This window comes from Montipora foliosa, chromosome 3 (assembly GCF_036669935.1).
Source record: "Montipora foliosa isolate CH-2021 chromosome 3, ASM3666993v2, whole genome shotgun sequence".
NCBI classification, from domain to species: Eukaryota; Metazoa; Cnidaria; class Anthozoa; order Scleractinia; family Acroporidae; genus Montipora; species Montipora foliosa.
Genome location: NC_090871.1, coordinates 58,881,301 through 58,891,300, shown reverse-complemented (window position 1 = coordinate 58,891,300; position 10,000 = coordinate 58,881,301). Strand labels below are relative to the sequence as shown.

Here is a 10,000-nt window from a genome sequence, read left to right as displayed (position 1 = left end):
TATGAGGATGGAAAGTGAGGGTGAACGGAATTCTGTCATTATCTTTTTGTGACCTTTGTAGTGATGACTATCGATCAAATTGTTGGGCGCGATGGTGGCCCGCTTTGACCACAGAGACAGGATAGCCACGTTTTTCGAACCGTAGTTACAATTCCAGAAAATCTTCCGCTTACTGACTCAGAGAAATCTGCTCTCAGTAAGGGCCTAAAGTTTGTCCCAATTACCAAACGCACCAACGAATTTTCTGTTAAGCAAGATGTTGAAAAATTCCTTCGCTGCGTTCGGTTAAAAGCCTTTTTTCATGACAAAGAGGATGATTCGGACACTTCTAACAAAGATATTTTTGAAACACTTCAAGTTCGCAAATCTAAATGGACTCCCCCAGAGGGGCAATTTGCCTCTTTCGTGTTTTTCACCAAAAAATGCCATCATGACATTCATAAACTTAAATTCAATCGTAACACTAAATTTTCCAACCTTTCCTCGGAAGAGTGGGCGGCGCTTAAAAATCTTTGTAAACGCAATGACATAGTTGTCAAATCGGCCGACAAAGGCGGCACGGTAGTTGTTTTGCGGTCCGACCTTTACCAAAAAGAAGCTTTGCGGCAACTTTCTGACACCTCGTTTTATGCCAAAATCCAGAAAGATCTCACTTGCAAAAATAAAAAACTTGTCAAAGACGCCATTCATAATCTCATAGTTAATCAAGAATTACCGGACACTGCCACTAATCTCATTATCAACACCCCCAGAACTTCGTGCATTTACTTCTTGCCTAAAATTCACAAACCTAACAACCCAGGTCGCCCTAATGTTTCTGCCTGTAGTTGCCCCACCGAACTCGTGTCTAGCTACTTAGACAGGATTATTACGCCTATCGTCAAATCTTTGCCATCATACATTAAAGACAGTACACACGCACTAAAAACTTTCCGCGATTTTTTAACCCTAACCCTAACCCTAACCCTAACCCTAACTCTAACCCTAACCCTAAACCTAACCTTAACCCTAACCCTAACCGGCACTTTCAAATGCTCACGATGCAAAACTTGTCTTTTCATTGTTAACACTAGCAAGATATCGAGACCTAAGCGATCTGTTAAGATCACCGATCGTTTCACATGTACCTACGCAAATGTCAGTTATTGCATAACCTGTACGTTACGCAAAAAATTATACATTGGCGAGACAGGTAGACGACTAGGTGACCGATTCCGCGAACACCTTCGCGATGTTGAGAAGAATGACAAGGATGCATCTAAGCCAGTCGCTCGTCATTTTAATCTCCCTAACCACTCCAAAAAACACATGGCTATCTGCGGCCTTTCCCTACACCTAGGTACGACGGAAAGCCGCAAGAATCTGGAACAAGAATTCATCTTCCAAATCGGCATCCTTAATCCTCACGGTGTTAACGAACGCTTTTCTTTTAACTATTATATTCCTATTTTTCACGTTGCCAAGTTACCACCAATAGCGTAGCTCCTACTCTACTCTAAAAACTACACGTAAGCCATAATTCCTCGATTCGTTCTGACGAAGGGCTAACGCTCGATACGTCAGCTTTTAGAATCTCTGTACGATGGCCAATTTACATCATCAACTCCGTTGATAAAACAAAATTTTTTTATACTACTTCCCCACGGATGCAGCTCCACAGTTTCTTTAGAAACTACCCCCTTCATTTATTATGCTAGACGGTTTGCTAATATCCCAGGAGCTTTTGATCTTAAACAGCATGTTAGAGGCATTACACACAAGGATGGCCACAGCCTTGACCTTGTTATCACTAAATCCGATGACTCTCTTGTAAAAAATATAAGGGTTTGTGATCCTGCTATTTCAGATCATCGAGGTATCCACTGGAGTCTACTCCTGGAGAAACCTAGCTGTGTTTGCCAAGAAAACTGTTCATTTCCGTAGACTGTGGTCTATTGATATGAATAGTTTCTCTGAGGAACTCATGGAGTCGCCATTGTTGAGCCAGCCTCCTACAGACTTGAAAAACCTTGTTACACTATACAATAGAGTCTTGCTATCATTGATTGATAAACCCGCCCCTCTGAATCTATCAGACCGTCTGCTTCATAGTATAAGCCTGAGGTGACAGAGGAGAAAAGAAAGAGACGGCGCCTTGAAAGGAAATGGCTTTCTACTGGTCTACTGATCGATCGTGAAAGCTATGTGTACCAGTGTAGCGTCGTCAACAACCTTATTGATTCTTTAAAGTTATCCTACTTTACTTCTGTTATCGAAGCTCACTCTAATGATCAAAAGGTCCTATTCAAGACTGTGAATAAATTACTTCAGAAGAAGACATTCAGATGTTATGCCTCTGCCCGGAGCAATTGTTCCAAATCATGCAACCTTGTCCCATTACCATCTCACATTATCAATGGATGCTTTGACAGACTTCTTCCTATTATAACCAGTATTGTAAATTTGTCGCTTGCAACTGGCGTTATGCCTGAGCCCTTGAAGCTGGCAAAGCGAAGACCATCTCTAAAGAAGCCTGATGCAGATCATGAGAAGTATGTGAGTTTTCGCCCCACATTAAATCAGCCGATGGTGTCTAAAGGTGTTGAAAAGGCTGCCGGCCTCTGACCAGTTCACTCGGCATGTTTTGATCCATCATCTGGACGAGTCTCTTGAGTCTGCTTATGAGATGTTTTGCTGGACTGAAACAGTCTTGGTCAAGGTTCAGAATGATGTCCCTGTTATTCTTTGCTTCTTGACCCATCTGCAGCATTTGACACTGTGGAACATTCCATTCTGCTTTCTTTACCCTCCACTATCTTCAGTGTTACGGGTATAGTGGTAGATTGGTCTCATTCCTACAGTGTATCTTACATCTCGTAAGCAGTACGTCCGTGTTGAAGAATGCAAGTCATCTCTTCGTACTCTGGATCATGGTGTGTCTTGAGGTTCAATCTTGGGGCCCTTACCTTACTTAGTTTTCGCGTCTCAATTGACAATATCATCAAGCGTCATGGACTTCAGTACTATCTCTATGCCGATGATATGCACCTATATGTTTCCTTTAAGACTGATTCATCAGATAATCTTCAGATAGCGAAGTCTAAAGTTGAGCTTTGCGTTCAAGTTAGAGATATTGACATATAGATGCTGCAAAATGGTTTAAAACTGAACCAGGAAAAGTCTGAGATGCTTGTCGTAATCTTGAAGTTCCGTGCTTCACCTGAGCTTGTCGCTATTTCGGTTGTTGATGAACATATCAAACCAGAGTGTAGTGCTGGGAATTTAGGGGAACTCTTCGATACATATCTTTTATTAAATGGCCACGAATACTAAGCTGTGTAAGGCTGCTCAAATCCAACTAAGAAACATTAGTAAGATTATAAAATTTATCTTCCTGGATTCTGCAGAAATAGTTAATTCAAGCTTTTGTCAGCTGACTCTCTGCTGTCTGGACTGCTGGCCTATCAGCTAACTAAGTTACAAGTTTTACAGAACACTGCTGCTTCCATTATATCATTTACTAGAAAGTACGATCCAATAACACCGGTACTTAAGAGTCTTCACTGGCTGCCAGTCAATTATGAGATTATTGTCAAGATTTTACTTTTAGTCTTCAAAGTTCTTATTAACATGGCGCCATCCTATTTCCATGATGGTCTCCACTACAGAACCTACTCAGGGTCACTCAGGTCAACCTCCCAGAAATTTATGCAGGTGGATCGCACTTAAACCAAATCATATGGTGATCAGGCCTTTTCTATTGGAGGCCCACAGCTCTGGAATGAGCTCCCTTTACACATTAGGTTGTCTGATAGTGTTAGTAGTTTCAAGAGGATCCTTGAGACCCACTTATCTATTTGGATTTTTAATTTTTTTTCGGATTTTCTTTAATAGTGCAGTGATTTATTTATGATATTGTTAATTGAATTAGAAATTATATTAATAAAGATTGTAAAGCGCTTAAGGCACTTAATGGTTAGGGGCTATAGAATATGTTTTATTATTTCATTCTTGTTTATATCACTTTCTGTATAGTAATCTATGAATACTTTTCTTGTCTCCCCTCTTTGTACGTATTCATGTATGGCCCATGTATGCTTTCGTAACTTCCACTGTATAATTTGTCATCTTCTAATGCATTGATTTAATAATTGATCCATTTATTTGATTTGATTAAGACGTCCTGAAAAGGCTTGAAACTGATGAGGGCTGCAGCAAAGATACACTAAAACAGACACATGGTGAGTTCATAAATTATATTGACTTATTGAATGTTAGGGGATGCAACAAGAACCAGTGTTTTTTCCTTCGAAAGGCTTTTTCAAAGTTCGTTTAACGCTTGTCTCTTTTATTCTTAAAGAAATGTTAAAACATTTGAAGGAGAAGCTCAGTGAGATGGAAGGTAGGCAGACACCTGTAGGTGACTCATATTTTATGAGTTAATGGGATTGTTTTTAACTTTTGAACTTCTGGAAAACTTTCGAGCAAAGGCTTTGCAGATCCCATGCAATCTCCCGGATTTTTTTATTGTCCTTTTGTGCTGGTTTCTTACTTTCTATTGCAAGCAAATGGTTTCCTCCCTTTTAGCGCACAACTGCAGGCACGGCGGAGCCTCTCCAATTTCAAGCAAAAAATAAAAATTTTAAAACGGTTTTTACGGTTGCTCCACGTTTATTTTTTTGATATCTCACCGAGAATGATGAAAGTAGCATTTCCGAGCTTCAAGATTTCAAAATTTTTTGTCGCCGGGAGAATTCCCTCAGAACCCCATACAAGTTAGCGTCTCCGGCGCTTGCTTGTTAGTACCCCCCCCCCCCCTCCCCCTCGCCCAATACAAAGTACATTCCGCCGTCCGTGAACTGACACATAAGATTGGGTGACACATTGTCATTGTCAATCCAATTTTTGACCTGGTTTGTTCTTAGCACCTTATCTTGTGCCGCAGTTTTTTTCTTTCATTCTTTTCTCTAGACACTATATTATTTTTCGTTACGGATGCGAGGGGTTTTTGTTTTCGCTTCTTTTGACCATTGCCAGAGTGCTTAGTGAGGCGTAGGTTTCGTGACAACCTTTAAAGCTGATATTTCTGTTCTGTTTTTGTAAACATCTGCAATAAGGCGAAGCCCGTTTTAAACTGGATATTCCGTTCATCGTATGGGCGAATAAATATGGTATTCCATTTACCATAACAAATAGTTCACATTATTTGCTAGGTCTTAGTTTTCACTGTTAGTGCGCACTTTTCCGGAAACTAAGACCCCCAATGTTTCTTCTTTGTTGCCAACATCAAAATAATCTGTGTGCAATGATCTTCGTGCAACAGACAATCTCTATAAATTATATTTTCCTTTATACCCTTTGCTAGGTCTTGGCATTATTATGGGATGATTTCCCCAAAAAAATGAATCTGAAAGGGCAAATTGATTTGGCAATGCCAATGACAAATAGTGTCTCAGCAACAACCCCATCCCAAGTCATTACATTACGGAACCACCATTACACCATGCCGACCGACTGTTGTACTAGTAAATTACGAAGAAACAGTATTTTTTTGCAATCACAATATCAGTAATTACTTTGCCAGAACTCGTTTTTGGCGGGCCACTAATATAGGAAATCAAAGTTGCCAATGAGCCTGCGTCGGATTCGTGAATGAAATCTCGATTACCAATTTCGCTGTGTTTATTCTTAGTGACTTGCGCACTGGTGATGTGAATTTTCTGTGTTTTCGTGGACTGAATAACGTTAATCTGCTGTGAACTGTTTCGTACTTACCATTGGCCTAAATCATCGCATGTTTGAAAAAACCCAAAAAAACTAACCACCACCTGCTAACGTTCTTGTTTTCAAAAGAGGGACAACCACTTTTCATAAGACCTCAAATAAGAGTGGAGATATGGCTTGAGCCATTCACGAGTTAAACGCCACTATCAACATATAAAATATTAAATGACGGAGCGTCGTTATATCTCCGCGACACAACTGTATTTCTTCAGTATACACTCAGCGATTGCGTTCTCAGAGCTCCTTCTTGTGAAGTAGCAATGTTAAGAAACAACTGACATGCTCTATATGATGGGTCCAGGCGGTTATGCAGTTGTTGAAGTAATGTTTAAAAAACGAGCAGCACTGTTTTATCGGGTTTAAAAACACGAGGCGCAGCCGAGTGTTTTTAGACCCGCGATAAAACACGTGCTGCGAGTTTTTTGAACGGCTTCAAAAACATTCCACAAAGAGCGTGTCCCTCTGGACTCAAAACGATGGTTCAAATTGTGAGAGGTGAATATTAGCATACAAGAAAAACAAGCTATGCCTTATCAGTATTCTTTATGTAAAGAATACTAACGAGGAGTGTTTTATCAGGATCTAAAGCTCATACACGTGACGTTTTATCGGCGTTTTGATAGGCTGTTAGGCTCATGAATTATTAATGAGTTGTTGAAGGGCCAAGAGCACTTAAACGTCTGACCATCCATTGCAGATATTATTTCTGTTTTATTGGCAAACAAATAACTTCACTGAGAAGTTAAACCCAATTTAAGGAACGGAACTCTTCAGATTCTCGTCAATTCCCTAAACGTGACAAAGCACCACTTAGTGGGGTAAATATTTCTCCTCATTTGTTTAAAGACCCTGACTGTTAAAGAGTTGTATAAACGTGATGCATTCGCTAGTGCCTCCAGAGTAACAATTTTTGTTCCAGGGTACGAGAATACGGCTTAAAAAAAAAAACTTGGAGAGACTGAAGGTACAGTCAAGACACGCATAAATCATGAGATGGATTGACAGAAACTTCCAGAAATCTTACAAAGCCATCTAAAATGTGCACACATTCATAAGCTTTGCATTTACTAAGATCAACTTAGTTAGAGGACATTTAAATACCTCTAGATGGAATTCAGTCAGAAAGTTGCCACTCTTTCGAGTCATCACATACAGTACTGCATTGTAATGAGAAGTATTGACGCTGGTATCACAAACTCGCAATTAGACTAAATAATTGTGTATTTTTTGGACATTATTTTTAAGCTCCAAGTATTCTGTGTAGGGGGAAGGGTGTATCATCACTTAAGTTTAGAGGGCGACTTAGACGGTTACAAAAAAAATGCTGGTCTGAATGGGAGTAACACCTATGACCATCCCATAGCGCTTCAGTGATCTACCGTCTCAGCCATCTGAGATGTAGTATGAACTCGCAACTCACCAACTCCCACAGAGATGACTTGCAAGATTAGATGATTGAGCAGTGTAGGATAATCCCAGGGAGATGGGTTCGAGTCCAGCTCAGGACTGGAATTTTTCAGGCCAAAAATAGTGCCATTGACATCGTAGAACAAAGAGAAGTAGAGGCCGAGCGGAAATCTTGCCAAATGCTTCAGTGTCAACATGTCAATGCCGAGGCAGTCTCTATCTCTGTTTTTATGAACATATTTCGTGTCAAGTCCTCTTCATTCATCTTTGTTTGCTTTCTGTTCTTGTTAATTTATTGGAGATTATATACTTTGCCTTTCACCCCTCTTTGTACGTATTGTTGTACTCGTTATTAGCATTTTGTTACTTTATTTTATTGATTGGTTAATCAATGTGTTGATTCGATTTCATTAAGACATCCTGAAGAAGCTTGAAACAGATGAAGGCAGCGGCAAAGACACACTAAAAGAGGCACATGGTGAGTTCATGCATGCTATTGACTTATGGAGTTAACTGAGCTTACCTGAGCTATCACTTCATATCTGTTTCTTTACTCCCAAAGAAATGTCAAAACCTATGATGGGCAAGCTCTGTGAGATGGAAGGTAGGTCCACATGTAAATGGCTCGTATTTTGTGAGTGAATGTTAGTGTTGTTATTGGACAATGACTGTGATACTTGGTCGGGGCAAAGTTTGACCATTTGCAGATGTTAATGCTGACTCAACCACACCGTCACATGGTGTTGGCAGAGAGTGGTTGAGTGTGCCCCGACCCTAGGGCCACTAGATGATGATGACTGGCAAATTAACTGAAAAATGGAACCTAATTTAAGGACCAAACTCATTAGATTCTCCTAACTTCCCTAAACGAAAATCTAACCAAGAATTGAACACAAACACCGTTTCCATGTGTTCCATACCCAAGCGTGCATAGGTCAATCAAAAGCCAATATCCTAATAGAAACAAAAGGCCAACAGTATTTTTGTGCGACACGTGACAATGTGTCAATATCATGCTATCCAATTGATAAGGTAAAAATTCCTCCTCGGTTGATTAAAGACCCTCAGTGTTGGTCCAGCCAGAGTTAACCGCACAACCTTCTTTGCGCAAGTCCGATGCGCAACTAACTGAGGCAAACAATCAACTGGGTGTTTTTGACACATTTGCTCTTTTTTGCAAGACTGCTTGTGTATTTTTCATTGCATAAATAGCTCTTCAGAGTCATTAGCAGTCAACCTACTAACTACTAAGCAAGATAGACTTACGATTTTTCCCGTAGCTTTTTTTCAAAAATGCGAGAGAGAAAAAATTCGATTTGTACGAACAAACTTCATTCGCTAGTGCTTCTCGAGTAACAAGTGCAGCATACAAGCATAGCTAAATGACCCAAAGGCAGTATTAGATTCACTAGTTCGATGTCCAATCGCTAAGCACCCGAAAGCTATTTATTCCCAGCGAAGGTTTGACGGTTTCAAAATACACAAAAAGTAACGCTCCCAAGTTCATCCCTTATTTTACTGTTAAAAGAAATGCTGAAGCAGTTGAAGTCGCAGGGAGACAGTTCGAATACTAAGCATGGAGAGACTGAAGGTACAGTGGAGAATCGCATAATTCATGGAGATTGATTGACAGAAATTGCTAGAAATCCTACTAGGGTATCTAAAATGTGCACACAGTCATAAGTTTTGCATTTACTAAGATCAACTTACGTAGAGGGTATTTAGCTCGTTATAAAATTGAATCAAAGGAACTTGCCATCTTTTAAGTCATCAATACAGTAGTGCATTATAATGAGAGAAGTATTGACGATGACGTCGCCAACTCGCAGTTAGCCTAAATAACTGTTATAATTGCATATTTTTTGGGCATAATTTTTCAACTTCCAAGTATTTCGTGGTAGAAGGAAATGCATCATTATTTCAACTGACTGGAAGCGAAAATGATCACTGGATTAAAAGGGGGACTTGCAAAGAAGCAAAGAAGACCTGAAAAAAATTAAGTCTCAACAGGGGACTCGGACCTATGACTGTGTGATTGTGCTGCAATGCTCTACCATATCAGCCATCGGAGATACATGTCTATAGCATGAGCGCACAACGGACTCACTTCCAGATGGCGTGAGAGATCATATGATAGAGCAGTGTAGGACAATCACATACTTGTGGGTTCAAGTCCAGTTCAGGGCTGGAATTTAATTTTAGGCTTCCTTTGCAAATGCCGAACTTACTCTCTGAATTGCGATGGTCATTCGCACTTAAAGTCGTCACAACCCGAAGTTCATTTTATATGTATAACTCTCTCACTTATTTCACTATCAATTATAAGTAACAGTCGACCTCACCGCAAGTGTAAGTATCATTCTCAAGTATTTAAAGTGGTACTATGACGAAAATCGCATCTTTCTTATCTAAGCTATTTTGAAACATAAACAAGTACTCTGCTTGAGAAGAAAAATGCCGTTTACGTTTTTCAAATATCTCTTTTCGTTCCAGAGATATTCGAGTTTTTAAAATATGCAAATTAGCCAAGTGATGACGTCATACACTCAACCAAATTTTGTTCAAATATGATGAAAAGAGATATCTCAGCCAATTTGTATCAGAAATTTTTGATTTTTTGCAGTAAAATTATACTCAATGTTCTCCACAATATAAGCTTAACAGTTCTGTTACCATGGCATCAAACTGGGTTCCAGACCTCTCCCATATTAAAAGCTTTTCTGGCCACCTTTGGCGTTCCATTTTGATATTTGCTAACAGCATTTTATATGCGTGATCCAGCAAGCATATAAATATGTTTGCTCGAGTTTGTGGTCTTGTTACTGGGTTG

General features: G+C 39.7%; 1 protein-coding gene and 2 pseudogenes across 1 annotated transcript in view; all 3 read left to right on the top strand.

Annotated features, from left to right (window-relative positions):
• LOC137994295 (uncharacterized) overlaps positions 1 to 2,604 on the top strand; it is a 5,735-nt pseudogene extending 3,131 nt beyond the window's left edge.
• The window catches only part of LOC137997815 (protein NLRC3-like), a 38,128-nt pseudogene that overhangs the window by 17,079 nt on the left and 11,049 nt on the right, over positions 1 to 10,000 (top strand).
• The window catches only part of LOC137997819 (tigger transposable element-derived protein 6-like), a 6,306-nt gene continuing 5,204 nt past the window's right edge, over positions 8,899 to 10,000 (top strand). Inside the window, exon 1 of the mRNA XM_068844083.1 lies at positions 8,899 to 10,000. This exon is cut by the window's right edge and continues 5,204 nt beyond it. The gene's annotated coding sequence lies outside the window, so the exon portion shown is untranslated.